Here is a 17,270-nt window from a genome sequence, read left to right as displayed (position 1 = left end):
AGGGAAGGGACTGTCCACTCTGCACTGCGCTGGAACAGCCTCACCTCCAGTACTGTGTGCAGTTCTGAGCACCACGGTACAAAAAGGACATAAAGCCATTAGAGAGTGTCCAAAGGAGGACTACAGAGATGGTGAGAGTTCTGGAGGGGAAGACATGTGAGGAGTGCCTGAGGTGCCTTAGTTTGTTACTTCCTCCCTGCCTCACAATTTACTCTTCTGTGATTGTAAGGGCAACATTTGCTAGTGCTTATTTTAGAGTTCATTCTCCAATGCCTGAAACGTTCCCACCAGCCCACAAGGAAGCACTGAGAAACTGAACTAAGCTGTCTGCTTAGCATGTAAGCAATGAAAGTAGGCAAGTTTATCCATGCGCCCTTTTCCAGACATGCTTGTGACTGATTTTAAGTAGTTTTAGCCCCTTAATTTCCAGTTATCGTTTCTCACCTGTTAACTGCCCCCCACCCCTCTGGCTGCGATGCTGTGAAGTATTGGTGAGGTACATCCAGGCTTTCAGTGTGAATTAAAGCAGCAACCAGCAGCCAAGGGGTCGTAACGCTTAAGCTGTTAAGGCTCAGCTGAAAGAGTGTATCTGAGCATACCCTTCAGTTCTCTGTCCCTCAGCCTTCCATCTATAAACTGTGAATTATGTCTCCCAGCCTCATCACAGCGATTTGTGGCAGTTGCTAGCCCACAGGATTACATTTAAATAAAAATGTATTTAAAATTGAACCCTGTGAACTCAACCTGAACTTTCTGAATTCCCGTACACCTACCACAAGGAAAGAATACCTCCTCGGAGAATGGAGCTACACGGAGACACCGATTTACTCTGATTTCAGGAAAAGCAGCGTGGGATTACCACACTGACGTTCATGACGCTGTGGGAGGCTGACAATGGAGTGTCCGGGCCCTGACCTGGGCTCCTAAACCTCAACAGAGGAAAGTTTTCCTCTAGATCCAGCTTAAGAGTTGTTAGGTTGGGCCCTACAGAATAGAAGCTTTGTGGAAGATTTAGTACAGCCAATTGTTCCCATAAGCAAAAGCCCCTAGAGCTTTTGTGCTGCTTTAGTACAATTTTGCCTTCAGTAAGCACAGATTGAGACTTCTGGTCTTCCTGGAGTACTGAACTGTAAGCCCAGCAAAAAACATATTTGTAGGGTTGTAGTGGGATGATTGCTCCCAAGGTAACATGCTGGATGGCAGATAAATTCAGCAGCTCGCGAGGTCTGTGAGCATGTGATCAAGGGCAGAAGTAGAAAGGGCAGAGAGAGAGACAGCTTGGACAACAGGAGAACAAAAACAACCAGGGTTCAGCACTTTTCCATCTCTTTTTTGTCTGGAAGTTAAGCAGTAAGTGCTCTTCTTTAGTTGTACGAATGGGATGTGAAAAGCAGTAGGCAGCATGCAACCTCAAAGAGAAAATGTTACTGGACCTTTTTAAGAGACAACCACTACAGAAATGAGTTGGCTCAGTAGCACTTGTAAGGATCAGAGAGATGCTGGAACCAGAGTTTTCCAGGGCCCTGCTCAGCAGTTCTTTACAGAGGGAGATTTATTTTTACAGTGCATGAAAAGTTGGCCTGGGTTTGAAGACCACTGAGAAATATCTGTCCCAGGGGACTTGCAGAGTAACTACAAGCAATGGTATTCTCAGATGTCTTCATCCTTGTGTCCATGTATTCTGCTCTGGATACGTGGAAGCATTTTTCAACTGCCAAAATTTAACCATACAAATCCTAGTGAACATAATGGGAGTTGTGTATCTAAATTCTGTCCTGGAGTTTGGAACTATTGAGTTTAAATAAGCAGCAAGTATTAACACATTTATGGGTTGACAGAGAGCAAGCCATTATCCTAACAGTACCAGGTACTCATGAGTGAAGGGGAAAGGTTTGGGATTGTGGCATCACTTGCACTGATTTTACCAACGTTTTTGACACAGTTTCCAATAGTATTGTTGTACCCAGGCTGTGACATTATAGTCTGGATGATGGACAATCAGATGAATAAGAAGCCCAGTTGCATGGTCAGGCTTGGAAGGTCAAGGCTACTGGTCAAGCCCTACCTGGATGCCTATGATGTGGGGTATTGCAGGTCTGCCTTGGGACCTGTCCTGTTTAACAGCTGTATTAATGACCTAAAGGAGATAGAGGAGTATGCTTGTCAGGTTTGTAGATGACACCAAGGTGGGTAGACCAGTCAATACACTCAGGGCTGTCATTCAGAGGAAGAGAGGCAAGCTGGGGTAGCAGAGTGACAGGAGCCTTATGAAATTTAGCAATGACAACTGTCAAGACCTGAACCTAGGAAGGAAGAATCCCCTGCAGTGATATAGATTGAGGGCTGCCTGGACAGAGAGCAGCTTTGCAGAAAGGACTTGGGCTGCTACTCAGCATTCTTCAATTCTATATATATAGATCACATTCTGCTTTTTGACCACATGGTGCAGGCAGTCCATTGATAGTACTCTGGGACCACACCATGCATTTTTCTCAGATTCATAGCTTCCAGGGCTGCCTGCACTGCAACGGGCATAGATTTTTTGTGACCCACTGTTATATCACTAACTTTTTTTTTTTCCTTTGGCACTCAATGAGACATTGCATCAGCTATGAATATGCATAGGAAAAATTCTATGTGTTTTACAAATTGTGGTAAAATATGTATTTATAGAGGGCTAGAAAGGGTTGTCTTCCTCAGCTCAGCCTTACTTGACAGAAGCCCACCTGGTGCTAATGCCCCTACCTAATCTGTAGGTCAGTGATACTTGTTTCTCACTGAATAAGCCATGGCTGGTGTTACAGCAGCACTAGTCCTTTCAGCAAACTTTAACATCCTCAAGCACTGCTTTCAGGTTTTGTCTCCTGTCATGGGTCTGGAAATGAAGTAAGTAAGGTCTTAATGAACAGGGGACACTTTCTTGAGGGGGAATGGGGAAAGAATTAAAACAGAAGCTGGGGCCAGGGCAGGTAGGTCAGCAGGAGAAGGGAGTAGGGAGTTGGAGAATGCAGTGCCATACGGGTTCTTGTCCTGCAGCCAGATACATCTGTGCTGGTTCCCTGCCCAAAACCTATGGATTGTATCTTCCAGCCAGATTCCTTGGGCTGCAGAGATGGAGTAGAGTCATCTCTCTGGATACAGCAGATATATCCAGGAGCCAACAAATGCCTCTGAGAGCTTCAGGCCTCAGGCATCTCCATCCTGCTGAATCTGAACCCACATCTGTGGTTTTTTTCCCCTTCTCCCAGTGGTAAACCTGACCTTCCCAACAGGAAGAGTTGAAGAGGTGTAGCTGGCATCTGAGTCATCTCGATTTGGTTCTTGACTTCCTCCAAAACCCCTCTGAGATCTGAGATGAGGCACACCTTTACTTCCTCATGGAGGAGAGAGAAGATAGATAGAAATCTCTATTCTTCCCCTGCCTGTGGTTTAGTGATGTCTTGTATTTTTAAGGTGAACTCCTTGAGGCAAGACCCATTTCTTTAGCTATGTTCAGTGCAGCCCTTGGCTTACAGGAATCTTGATCTCCAATTTACCCTTGTAAACTCAACAATAGGAATTGTGCCTTACTGAGGACTGATTTGCCCATCTAAAATATCCATTAAACAAAAACAAAAAAAAACCCCAAGCAGTGCTAAGTGCCTTTTTAATATTGCCTTTAAATTGATTTATTTAGATGCTTTGTTTTTTATGTACAGCCCATAATGAATGCCATGCATTTACTGAATATTTGATTGAACCATTTTTAAAAGACTTTATTCTTCAGCATGTTTCTTGTGCTCCAGATTCATGTTGACATCCACTGGCACAAGCATAGCTCCTTGGTCCATGCTGACTGCCTGCCAGCTGTGGGCTGCTAGTGGTCAACAGCCCCTGGGAAGCAGGATGAAGCTAATGGACAAGGGTAGGGAATAATTACATAGAAGGCTGCTGAATGCAGCCTGTAACAAACCAAAAATAACGAGTGGAAGGCAAGGAGGAAGAGAGAGGGCTGTGCCACATGAGCTGCATTACGACAGTGTGGGCTGAGCAGAAACTCAAGCCATATCCCATGGGACTCAGTCATCACTGGATGCGGGACCTCAACTTCCTACCCTGAGGATGCTGCCTGGCCAGTGCAGAGCTGATGTTGGGTGAACTGGAATATGGCATGGCTCTTCCAGACATATGGCACTTAAGTGGCTCTACAGCACTAAAACTGCTAGCCAATGCTAGCACTAAAACTGCTAGCCAAGCAGTGCTAATAGCAAGCGTAGGACAAGAGGAAGCAGCCTCAAGTTGCACCAGGGGAGGTTCAGGTTGGGTATAAAGAAAAATTTCTTCTCAGTAAGAGCAGTGAGGCACTGGAATAGGCTGCCCAAGAGAGGTAGTGGAGTCACCATCCCTGGAGGTGTCCAAGAACTGTGTGGATGAAGCACTGAAGGACATGGTTAGTGGACATGGTGAGGCATGGTGGTGATGGGCTGATCGTTAGATGAGGTGATCTTGGTGGTCTTTTCCAACCTTAATGATTCTATGATTCATACAGCAGCATCCTGGTTTAACCCTAGGTAGAAGTTAAGATAGGGTTGAAAACATATACTTGTGTTTTAAAGGCTACCGCCAGGCTCCTTTTCAAGGATGAGTTAAGTAGACCCATTGTCCTGTCTTTACTGCATCACGAAGTTAAACAGTCCCATGATCTATGAACTTGAATCACATAGTTAATTACCCCACGCTCCCTCCCTAGTCCCCTTCCCACCCCCCTTTGCTCTTGGAATACATTATATTTCTTTGACAGTCCGCCGAGAACAATGTCTGCTTTTGTGACAGTGACATCGCCAGTGGTGTAAAAATCTATGCATCTGTCAGGTTTCCCCATGTGAAACATAATTGCTTAATTTCCATTTGAAAGTACATCCCTGACATTAGAACAACGTAGACACACCAAGGATAACAGTGATTTCCTGACACCTAGAATGGGGCATAATGCGGTAATAAATAAGTGCGCAGAATGAATGCTCTGCACACAGAGGGAGCAGGTCTGAATTTACAGCTGCAGATTAAGTGTTCCTCAGGAAAAAAAAAAAGAAAAAAAATTTTTAAAAAAAAAGGAAAAAAAAGAAAAAAACAACAGATTAGCATCAATATGAGTCTATGTCAACCAGATGGCTTGCTGTGGAAAAAGAACTTCTCTGCTTTATTCCAGTAACCCTGGCTAGCGGGCTGAATGTCTGAGATGAGAAGAGAAAAATGATCTCATTCGGGACTTTTTTTTTTCCCTTTCCATACATGCAGCTTGAGCTGAAGAAGAGAAAAGCTCTGAAAAGAGCACAGAAGTTCTCCCTTAGCGGTGACGTGTGAGACCCTGTGGACCACAGAGAGCTCATGGACACAGTTCAAAAATGCAGAATGCGCAGCATGAAAGCACTGCATCACAGGTGGATAGGAGGGAGCCTTGGGGACATCACCTTGAGATGGTGATGTGCTGTTCTTTTGGCTTTTCCCTCTCTCATGTAACCCCTGACAGACCTGGAATAGAGTTCATCTCCCCAGGCCCTAGTTCATAGAATTGTAGCACCATAGAATGGCTTGGATGGGAAGAGACCTCAAAGATTGCTTAGTTTCAACTCCCTGCTGTGAGCAGAGTTGGCAGCCTCTAAATCAGGCACTAAGTCAGACTGTCCAGGGCTCCATCCCAGCTGTCCTTGAATACCCTTTGGTGCAGATGGGATATCTGCTGTGGTCAGGCACATCAGCCCCAACCTGCCAATGGACATAGCAATGGAGCAAACAGGCAGTTCGTGTGGAGGCAGCTACATGAGCTGTTGCCTCGCCCTGGTCACCCTGCCTCATTTTACACATGTAATTGAATGCTTTGCTAGCTCAGTTCTCTCCAGAGTCACTGTAGACAGCAGAAGTGTATCTTCATTTGAGTGCTGACAAGGGCCCTGGTGGTGCCTCATTCCACTGATCATGGGAAGAAAAATCTCACTGTAATAAGATTCTGAACTTGACCTGGAGTCAGGCAGGATGAGCCCAAGCTCAGCTACCTGTCTTCAGGGCAGTGAATGCCCTCCCATCTTGGGGCAGGTCAGGATGCCCTCACCAGCTGCCTATCTGGGTCACACGTCACTTTCCCTGGAGCCGCTGCAGGTTGACAGCTGGGGAAGGGTCCTGGAAGCAGCAACTCGAAGAAGGCCAAGTGTACTTATTTGTACAGACTTTTGAGACCCAGTACTAGATTTATTGCTGTGGCTCACTACTAAACGTCAAGAAAACTCTAGTGCGGTGGTTTCTAAGTTGGGCCATGTCATTGGACGCTGCTTTGCACAGCAGGAAATTTGGCTTGGGATGCCTGGATTCCAGTGAGGGAAAAAAAGTGCATTTTAGTGAGGTTGTGATGAGAGCAATCCTGCAGGGAGATCGTAAAAGTAATTGGAGTGACTTGACCTGTCTTATCCGTAACAGCTGATAGATGTGAGTGTGAACCAAGGAATGGGAGATGAGAGTCCTCTTTCTCAATGGAGAAGGTGTGATGTTGTTTGACAAGGCCTGCTTCAAGGCGTCATTCACAGGGCAAGAGCTGAATCGTTATTTTTTCGTTTTCTTTGTTTTAATTCTGTGCCCAGTGAAAATTTCTCACAGTAAGAAGGGAGGAGGATGTTTAACTTTGATTGGGCCCATGATAGAATTAACGTGCACGCAATATCCAGTCCTTGATTCTTTGCTTGTCTTTGGCAGTGAATGAATGTCTGTCAGTGCAAATGTCTACAAAATTACTATTTTAATGACCTGTTTGCTTCAATTAAGGCCTGGCTATTATCTTTCCAAGAAGCGAAGGATTGGGGAGGGGGAGATGAAGCGAGAGAAAAGAGTTGATCACTGGGACGCGTGAGCAGAACATTTAAGGGGCCAGCTGAAACCGAGAGTAGATTTGGAAAGGCTGTATGATGAATCTGTGACATTGCAATATTTCAATCATCACATTTCAGATTCTGGTTCATGCATCATTTGCTATGAAAGTTTTGAGATTTTAATCAGTGTTTCAAGAGTAAATTGATACAGCCTAATCATTTAAAATCTCTGGCACGAGACCAAAGTGTATTATGTTAAGTGTATGTTATGTATTATAAAAGCTGCTTGCTGAAAATTAATTGAGTATTCCCGTGCTAGATAATGTTTCTCCGTTCCCCAGAGCCCATCCCTTTGCGTGCGAGTGTTTTCCCAAGTGCAATGCAGATGCCAGACAAAAGGTGAATATATAACATATGTAAAAGACTGGCTCAGCACAGTATCAGGCCTGCTAACCTCCTTGGCTAGATTGTATGGCTGTTTATTTGTCTGCAAGATGTGTAGGAGGAAAACTCCCGGGTACGAAATAAAAAAAGTATTTTCCATAGAAGTGAAGCATGAGAGAGCCTGTGCCGTGACTCTAATTCATATAAAAAGTTGGAAAAGTGTTTGCTTTTCTCCTCATGCCTTATGTGGACTTGGCAGAACAAGCCACCCAAGTAAATGACACAGATAGCAGCCAGTGAGTCTAGGTAATGAATGCGCTGTCATACTGTGTACTCAGAGGCTTGGGAACTTCCCATATTCTTGTCCTTCTTTTTGTACCTGTGGCAATGCTGACAAAATGGATGTGTATGGAGATGAGGGATTGGGTACACCTCTGATGTGTCAGTGGATAGTCCCCAGCATTATTGGTGCTCTATGCTGACATTTCTGATGCAAACCATTTCTATCTGGAGGGGTTGGTTTCCCAGGGAAAATTGGGCCTCTTTTGCTAAGAGGTTTTGGAGCCTACCCTACCTCCCTAGTGCACAGGCAATAGGTTAAAATGCTTTTGGCTTAAGTTCAAATACCCCTGCTCCCTGACTCAGGGTTATGAACAGAGGCTCTCCAGCTGAATATCCCTAGTGTTAAGGCATTTTCCTCAGAACTCTGGCTGAAGCTGTTCCAGTTCATATGTGTTTTTTAGCCATTCTTAATGTCTAGCATATGAAGATGTGTACCCACTGCCTGTCTCAAGTCATTCTCACACTTGCTTCCTCTTGACCACACTGAAATGATTTTGATGAAGTGGAACATGGACATTCAGAGCATGTATCTACCCTCTTGAAATGGGTGGATCAAAGCTTTGAAGTCCATTAATGCTAATGGATCTTGATCCAGCTTGCAGATACCTGCCTTCCTCCTATTTATTAAATAGTCTCTTGGTGAATATCATACCAGCAAACCAACTTTTGAGGGCTCTTTCCTCATTGAAAAGGCTGCTGCTGTGTCACAGTGTTATATCCCATCATCTTTATATTAGCTGCCAAAGTGAAAGGCTCTAGACTTATTTAAATAAAAAAAAAGTAATAAAACCTCCTCTTTTTTCATTTTGGGGCTCAAAGCAAAAGCTCTGAATGCTTCTGTTTACCATTTTTATTACACAATATTGGCATTCGTAAACTCTGGAATGAAACCTTTCTTTTTTTTTCTTTTTTTCCATTAAAGAGCTCAGTATCAATGTTTCCTACTTTCCATGTATTATGACAAAACATTAAGCCCAGAATATCTGTTGCCATTGCTAAAGCACTGTGTTCTTGTGCGACTGGAAATCCATTCTTTTCATTGCTCCCTTTTGTACACCCTCCATAAAGCCAACTGGCTTCAGCTGTTGACAGATAATAGTGAGAACAAGAAGAGGTGTTAAAAAAAACTGCCAGGAAAGTCTCCAAGCAGAGCTCATCGTGAGCAGACCTCTCTCATTAGCTACCCCAGGAGAAAGCTCTGGTCAAGACAACGTGCCTCCGTCTCAGATGCCTGTGCTGTCCTGTGAGACTCCTCGTTCTTCTGGGCTCTGCTGGTTCATTGAGTCCAGCTCTGTCTGATAGAGCTGCTGCTTTGCTTCTGATTCCTGTTGTTCCAGGTTGGACGGGGTCCTGGGCAACCTGATCTAAATGTGTATGTTTGGTGGCCCTGTTAGGCAGGGGGGTTGGAACTACATGATCCTTGAGGTCCCTTCCAACCCGGGTGATTCTGTGATTCTGTGATTCTGTGATTCTGTGATTCTGTGATTCTGTTGCTTGCCACACTGTGAGTTCTATGCACCACGCAGCAGAAGAAGCAATGACAAATCTAGAGCTACAGTGTGAAACTATGTTAGAATTTGCTTATGGGAAATGGAGGAAGATGAGCATAGTGTAACACGGCCAGGCATGTGAGGTGGCTTGAAGAAATGTATCAGACCAAGAGAATAAGAAGGCAAAATCCTGAGAATTATGTTCTGACTGTGACTTGGCAGACTAGAGGTGATGCTACAGAAGCACTGTGTGTATGCATTCTTATATTCCTTCGCCCACTTTGTATCTGTATTGACTCATCTGCTTCCACTCCCCCAGGAAGCCAACAGCAGTTTCATGACATCCCTTGGAGATTCCAGCAGTGTAGAATAAAGAACACTCTCAAAAACTCAGTGAAGGTCACTTGTGATTTTGAAGCAAGACAGTTGCAGGTAAGTGGCTCTTGGAGAGGCAGGCAATTTGGCATCAGCAGGACTGGTTGCCCGAGCAGCTTGGGAGCTGATGGCTTGTTCTTTGCAAAGTAAATGAGCCTCATACTAATTTGTCATCAGAACATGAAAATGTGAACTCTGACCAAACCAGATTAGTGCTGTACTCAATGGCAGCAGTGCTCAGAGCAAATAAGGCCAAATCAGGTCATAAAACCCTTTAACTTGTTTTAAAGTGTCCCTCATAGTGCATTGGCTGAAATCTGGCTTTCAACGTGGTTTTGCTACTGTCACAACCCAGCAGAGATGCCCTGTAGCTACAGTTGGATTTAATACTAGTATCAATCTCTGTTGACAGATCTCATTGCTGCTGTGTGGATCCGTCAGGCTAAGCATAGCTTTTCACTGGCATCAGCAATCATGAGATTTGCCCCAGGAACCTGCTGCACACCCAGGTCAGCAAAGCCACTGCTTCTGCCAGCACTAAACAGAGGTAAATCATTAGTGGTACAGTAGCAGTACCAAAGGGGCAGATTTTAAAGGGACCTAGTTGCCTTGTTCCTGGGGCAATTAGAGGAGTGGAGTACATAAGTGCTGTGGAACACATCTGGCCCTTAGGGCATGCTTTTCACAGCATAGGTATTACCTGATTCATCTGGACCATCCTCAGCCTGCCTGCCCTTGTGTTAAATACAACATCAGGGCCACTTTAAAGCTTGCAAAGAACAGGTGGTTGTCATCAGCATGCTTCATCCAGCTATCACTCTCCTGGCTGGGCTTCTGCCTGTACTGCCTTAAGAAGCTAGAGGAGGCAGAAAGCAGCCCCTGGTAGGCAGAAGAGCTGAGATACCAAGGCCTCAAAAGAGGGCTGGGAGGGAAGGAAGGCTCTGAAAATCCACTCTTTCTTAGATTTTTATTTTCTTTAACAAGCTTAGGCATGCTTGGTTTCTCCCATACATGTATCACTGCCAAGTGGTGTCTGTGAGTGCAGCTATTACAGAGCTGTGAAGTAATGAGTCCAAAAGGGGATTAGACAGATTCAGGGAAGGTAAGGTGATGTCTGTTAAGCTTGGTGGTCTGGACCCAACCCTGGCGGCAGGGAGGCTATAAGTTGCTGATTTCTGGAAGCCAACAGGCTGTTCCAAGTGGAGCCTCAGTTGCTACGCTTCGCATTCTCAAGGATCTTCCCTAGGGAATTTCTCCTGGCCCCTACCAACGTGCTGAGATAGATTGACCTTTGATCTGCCTTCATGTTGTTATTTCCTCATGTAACTTGGACACAAAAGTAAAAGATGAACTTAGCCGTCCTCCTCCATCCCTAGATCCCAGCATGCCCAGCACATGCAGGCTTCGTAATCCGGGCTTCTGAAGGCTAAAGGCTACATGCGTCATGGAGGAATACATACATCTCCTGCTGTTTTCATAGTTCGATATGCAATCTTTTCCAAATGAAAACCTTTTGCTCTTAAGTCTATTGATACCTTATTCATGTAGACTTTGTGTTGTGTCCTTCAGTTTCAAGCTCTTTACTGGAGACATACCTCTTCTGGGCCAAGACAGTGCTTCCCTTTTTCACATGTATGATTTCCCAAGCATGAGTGTATCTAATTGTATGTTTACTGCTTAAATTTTACTTTCCATCTGCTTTCCAGTAACATCCAGCCATGTCATTCAGTGTGCTCACTGACAGCCAAGGTATACCTTGGGCAATGTAATATTATAGAATCATAGAATGGTTTGGGTTGGAAGGGACCTTTAAGATCATCTAGTTCCATCCTCCTGCTATAGGCAGGGACACCTCCCTCTAGACCAGGTTGCTCACAGCCCCATCCAGCCTGGCCTTGAATGCTTCCAGGGAGGGGGCATCCACAGCCTCAACGGGCAAACCTGTTCCAGTGTCTCACCACCCTTACAGCTAAGAATTTCTTCCTAATGTCTAGCCTAATTCTACCCTCTTCCATTTTAAAGCCATTTCCCCTCATCCTGTTGCTACATGCCATTTTAAAATGCCCCTTCCCAGCTTTCCGTCAGCCCCCCCTTCAGGTTCTGGGCGGCCACTATGACGTCCTCCTGGATCCTTCTGCTGAACAGCCCCAGCTCTCTCAGCCTGTCCTTGTAGGGGAAGTGCTCCAGCCCTCTGGTCATCTTTGTGGCCCTCCTCTGGACCTGCTCCAACAGCTCCATGTCCTTCTTGTGTTGGGGGCCGCAGAACTGGAGCAGCACTGCAAATGGGGTCTCATGAGAACAGAGTAGTGGGGCAGAATCACCTCCCTTAACCTGCTGGTCATGCTTGTCTTGATGCAACCCAGAATACACTTGGCCTTCTGGGCTGCAAATGCACACTGCTGGCCCATGTTGAGTCTTTCATCAACTGATACCCCCAAATCCTTCTCTCAGGGCCACTATCAAGCCATTCTCCACCCAGCCTGTATCTGTGCTTGGGACTGCCCTGACCCAGATGCAGGACCTTGCACTTGGCCTTGTTGCACTACATGAGGTTGGCATGGGCCTGTCCAGATCTCTCTGGCTGGCATGAATTTAATATATATATATATGAATTTAATTTATTGAAGGTCTTTACATATTGAAGGGGCTTTACATGAAGTATAGACAAATTACTCAACACAAAAAATATATTGAGCTCACTGCCTCGATATAGCATTCAGAACAACATTGTTTTACCTGCTACATACTGAAGCAGCAACTCCCCTGCACTTGCCATTCTGCTTACTGGCTGCAGTGCGGTGCTCTCACTTTGACTCCTTTCTCACCTGCATGCAGATTCTTCCTCAAAAATCATGCAGTCTTTCTCCCTCTCTCTTTCTCTTCAGTTTCTTTTCTTAGATTTTTTTCATGGCTTTGGTTTCACTGTGCTCTATGCAAGAGGAAACATCGAAGTTATGACAGGGAGGCCCTAAGGCAACACTGAGACCGAGAACTATCAAAAAGAAGTGAAAAACCTAAATGTCTGTGCAGCACCATTAGTTCTGGGTCCATTTTGGTGAACAGAACATTGATACTCAAGGCAAAATCTCAGTAAGGGTTCTTGCCTGTGTTGTAATGAGTTCTGGGCATAAGCTGTTCTCAGCATACTATGTCCTTTTGCAGAGCATTGCATAAAAACACCTGGCAGCGTAAACTCCCATCCTCCACGTAATCAGTATACCATGGAGTACTACTGGTGAGGGGTCTGGAGCACAAGTCTTATGAGGTGCAGCTGAGGGAGCTGGGATTGTTCAGTCTGGAGAAGAGGAGGCTCAGGGGAGACCTCATTGCACTCTACAACTTCCTGAAGGGAGGTTATGGTGCAAAAGGGTCTGGCCTCTTCTCCCAGGCAAATAGTAGGACCCGAGGAAATGGCCAGAAGTTATACCAGAGGAGGTTTAGGTTGGATATTAGGAGAAACTTTTTCTCTCAAAGGGTGGTCAGGCACTGGAATGGCTGCCCAGGGAGGTGGTGGAGTCGCCGTCCCTGGTAGTGTTCAAGAGGCGCCTGGATGAGGAGCTGCGAGAGATGGTTTAGTGCTTGTGGTACTATTTGGAATGGGAGGGTGGTTGGACTAGATGATCTTGCAGGTCGTTTCCAACCTTGTGATTCTGTGTCTGTACTTCTGGTAAGAGTCATGGAATAATTAAGTTAGAAAGACCTCTAAGATCATGTAGTCCAACCATCAGCCAATCTCCACCATGCCTGCTAACCATGTCCCTCACTGTTACGTCTGCATGGTTCTTGAGCACCTCCAGGGACGGTGACTCCTGGACACCTCCCTGGACAGCTTGTGCCACTGCCTCACTGCTCTTTCTGAAAAGGAATGTTTCCTAACATCTAACTTGAATCTTCCCTGGTGCAACTTAAGGTCCATTACCCTCTTGTCCTATTGATCTGGGAGAAGAGACTGAACCCCACTTCACTACAACCTCCTTTCAGGGAGTAATGGAGAGTAGTAAGATCTCTCCTGAGCCTTCTCCAAATTGATCAATCCCAGTTCCCTCAGCCTCTCCCCATAAGACTTGTGCTCCAGGCTTTTACAGCTTTGTTGCCCTTTTCCGGACACACTCCAGAGCCTCAGTGACTTTCTTGTAGTGAGGGACCCAAAAACTGAACTCAGTGCTTGAGTTGCAGCCTCACCAGTGCTGAGTACAGGAAGGATCTGCCTGAACTGGAAGAGATGCCAAGAACACATTTGCTTTGAGAAAGGAAACTATTCTTACACAGCTGTATGGAAGGTGAGGTCTCTGGATGTTATCTAGCTGTTCAAATGAATTCAAATAGAAAGCCCCAAATCCCCATTCATAATGGACAGAACATGAATAACAGCTGAACCACTACTCAGGAATGTCATGCTGCAGGACTAGGATTCAGTGATACCCTCCGTAATGGTAAATTTCATTTATATACCCAGGTTCCATGCACAAAACAGTGACAGCACAAAACAAGAAAACAGGAAAATGAGAGGTTTGAAATAAGATTGTGAAGGTTCACATTTATGATTTCTGATCTGATTTGCTCAGCTTTTACTAGGAAATATTTTTCATGATTGCCAACTTTACTGCCATTCGGCCTCTGCTCTTTTCTGGCTCATGCCTCATCACCAGAAATAAAAAGTCCTGCAACTGGAACTTAACGATTCCGCTGCGAGGCATGAATCAGAAATGAATCCAGAGTTCTCTCCTACAGCACCATTAGCTCTGCAGTGCTCATAAAAATCATTGGTTGGTAGCAAATTTTTTGAGCAGAAAAGAACTTCACAGGACTTCTCAAAAAGAGATCCACACTAGTCTTTCAAGACTTAATTTGCAAACTTGTTTTGCTGTTTGTTATGGCACATTAGAGTACTTATTACTGGTGTGAAAACATGAAGGTGTTATATGTGGAGCACAGCATGGGACATTTCATGACTCTTTAATGAGTATTTCTGTCTGTTTTCATGGGATCACACGTCAGTAATGCACAATGCAAATCAAACAGACTCTGTGGTGCTCAGCTCTCAAATTGCACTACACTAGCATTTTTTTCTTCTTTACATAAAAACACATACATATATTGACCTCACTAACTGGACATTACTAACTGGACATTTTTCCTGCCAATAAAATCAAAATTATTCTGGATTGTGTATTGCAAAGAGATGCCCAAAGTGACGAGGTTGTAAGAATCTGCTGAGAACCTCAGCTTTACACAGGGAGCAGAGCAGGCCAGCTTCAATCATCTGTGGCACCGTTACACGGCTGAGCAGATATTGGACTACAGAGGCAAAGTCCCATTAGCACCACCAGAAATTATTTCTGAACATGGAATGCAAAGGAGAAGTCTGTATTTGTTCACTAGGGGAGGAAGTAATGCCACAGTAAGAAAGCTGTTCTTGCAAATTATTTATGGCTGAGTTTGGGGATGATTAGGACTTGTGCCAGGTATTAAATCACTGCAGGCCACGGAAATTTTATTTTTAAGCATTGCTCTTTTGGATGCCCCAAAAATTGCTTTAGCTGTGAATTATTCTGAAAGAGCATGGACAATAAAAATGTGTGAACCATAAATCAGAGCCAATGCCTCCCTGCTGGAGAACCTGAGTACAGAATGGGAAACCAAAAATTGGAACTACTAAGAAATGGGTTTCTTTTTCTTCTGCAAGTACAGGCAAGCGTAAATCCTAAGCCTAGCATGGCAAGCAAGTTCTCATTGCTCTTGAGCTGCAGCAGAGAGGACAGGACCAAGTTGCTCAAAGAATCTCTAGCTCCTCTGTAGCTCAGCACTCTCCAGGTAAAAGAGTGAACAGAAAGAGAAGGGGAGTCTGCCAGCAAAGAAGTCCAAACAGAGAAGGCAGTGGCTATTCCACTCTTTCCAAGTCATTACTTCACACAGCACAGCCTGTTATTTGGAGAGCCCATGGAAAGCTGTCCAGGCAGGGAAGCACACTGCTGCTGAGAGGTCCGCCTCCACTCATCAGCAATGGGCGCTTGTGTGAGCAGAACTTCTGTGAGGAGTTTTACAAGCTGAGTGGTAGGGGAATCTGAATTTTAGGTGGTGGATGGAAATACTAAGTAATGTGAGAATAATTCTGTTCATGTGACCTATGTCAGTGGGTGGCAGCATTTGCACCTTCATTATGACTTCCCTTGATGTGTTAGATGTTCTGGGTTGTCCCAGTGGAGCACCAACACATTGATTTGTGTGTTGAACTGACTGATCATACGAACACTCCTCAGTGAAACCTTCAAAATAGCCACTTACAGGTAATATAAATATGTTCTTTGCCAAATGACTGCTCTAGCCAGAAGTTATGGGAAAGAATACATTCAATTTGGTTTGTTCTATTTGATACTTCTTTTTCCCTACCTAAAAGCTGTTGGAAGGAGTGTGACTCTCCTTCAGTGGAGTTCTGCTGGCAGTGTCAGTAGATGTAAGTTGTAAAACAAGCTGCACTTTGGCATTTTTCTCACCAACAGCCCAAACCAGCACTAGTCCAGGATGGATCCCAGCTCTGAATCATAAACATGAATCAAAAAGAAAATGCGATACATCACTTAGCTTCTCACTGTTGCTACCTGCAGTATTAGCAGTACTTCCTGAGCCACTGTGCCATGCCAAACCTTGAATGGGCTCTTCCCCACGCCCCATTCCAGGGGCGAAATAGAGACTTACTTCTCCACAGGCACTCATGCACTTTCTTGCAGAAACAAGGACTTAGCTGACAGGGAGTGCACTGTTTGAAGGAGAAGAGGATGAAGGTGTGTAGCAGTATGGCTACTTTCCCTTTTCTGACCCCCTGTATCTTATCATCCTCACTCTGGTGACTGTAATTTGCAGAAGAGAAGAGTACACTCGCTTGTATCATAGCAAGCATTGCTTCGGACATCTCTGCACTAGATTTTCTTTGCCCAGCATTTTGAAGTCAGTTCTTCGCATGTACAATTAGTGCAAGGTTTTTATACTTTGTCAGCGAAGAGTTACAATATTAAATATTTTCCACAGACCAGCTAACGCATGCCCTTATGTAAGCAGCTCTTGCAAGAGAAGAACAAGTTCAAAATAAATCATTACATCCATTACTTTGTGTCTGTGCACAAGTTACTAATTATCTCTGAATATAAACACCAATAAAGATAGAGTCTATTTCTGAGTATTTACTTCCGCAAATTGTCAGTGACCTGACTACTTGGCTACTATGTTAAATGATTGTTCCTCTGTGTTAATGTATTCCAGACTGCAAAGTCCTGCCTGCTCTAAAATTAAAGCTCTGAATTCAGCAGAGCACGTGGATGTTACCTCGAAGTGAAAGTGTTGGAATTTCTGGAACTTGAGGTCTTGCTTGAAGTATCTACTGATAGATAACATCTATTTCAAAGCAAAAATTCACTCAACCCTACCTGAATGGGCTTCTCGGTCATGGGGATCATGACCTCTTAGGAGGTAAGCCCCACACCAAGTCCAATTAGCTAATCTTGGTTCATGGTTAGCAGTGGGGACGGGGACTCGATATTTATATCCTGTTTCTCCAACTTCATGGAAAGAAGTTCTAGTAAAATAAAATAAAACAAAATAAAATAAAATAAAAGTACTTGTTCTCTTTGACCCACTGACATCAATGGAAAGGCTCGTATAGATGTGATATGGACTCAGATAAAGACTTAGTCTCCATTTCCATTGATGGTACAGGTGTTCAAACATCGAAATGATAAAGAGAATCACAAATGCTGAATTGGAAAAGTTCTCATTTCACAGATTTCTCAGATACAAATTTTTAGTTATTTTCTGCATGGACAAATGAAAGAGAAATGGAAATGATCTC

The 17,270-nt window shown here is 44.5% G+C and overlaps 1 long non-coding RNA gene across 1 annotated transcript; it reads left to right on the top strand.

The window, feature by feature from the left end:
* Positions 1-5,064: 5,064 nt before the first annotated feature.
* Positions 5,065-17,011, top strand: LOC128074787 (uncharacterized). The gene is made up of 3 exons (XR_008203464.1): positions 5,065-9,484; positions 9,840-9,974; positions 16,685-17,011. It is a non-coding gene; the product is annotated as an uncharacterized LOC128074787 (long non-coding RNA).
* The last annotated feature ends 259 nt before the right edge of the window (positions 17,012-17,270 follow it).

This window comes from Tympanuchus pallidicinctus, unplaced genomic scaffold, assembly GCF_026119805.1.
Source record: "Tympanuchus pallidicinctus isolate F22 unplaced genomic scaffold, pur_lepc_1.0 scaffold11, whole genome shotgun sequence".
Lineage (NCBI taxonomy): Eukaryota > Metazoa > Chordata > Aves > Galliformes > Phasianidae > Tympanuchus > Tympanuchus pallidicinctus.
This window is presented reverse-complemented; position numbering and strand designations above follow the sequence as displayed.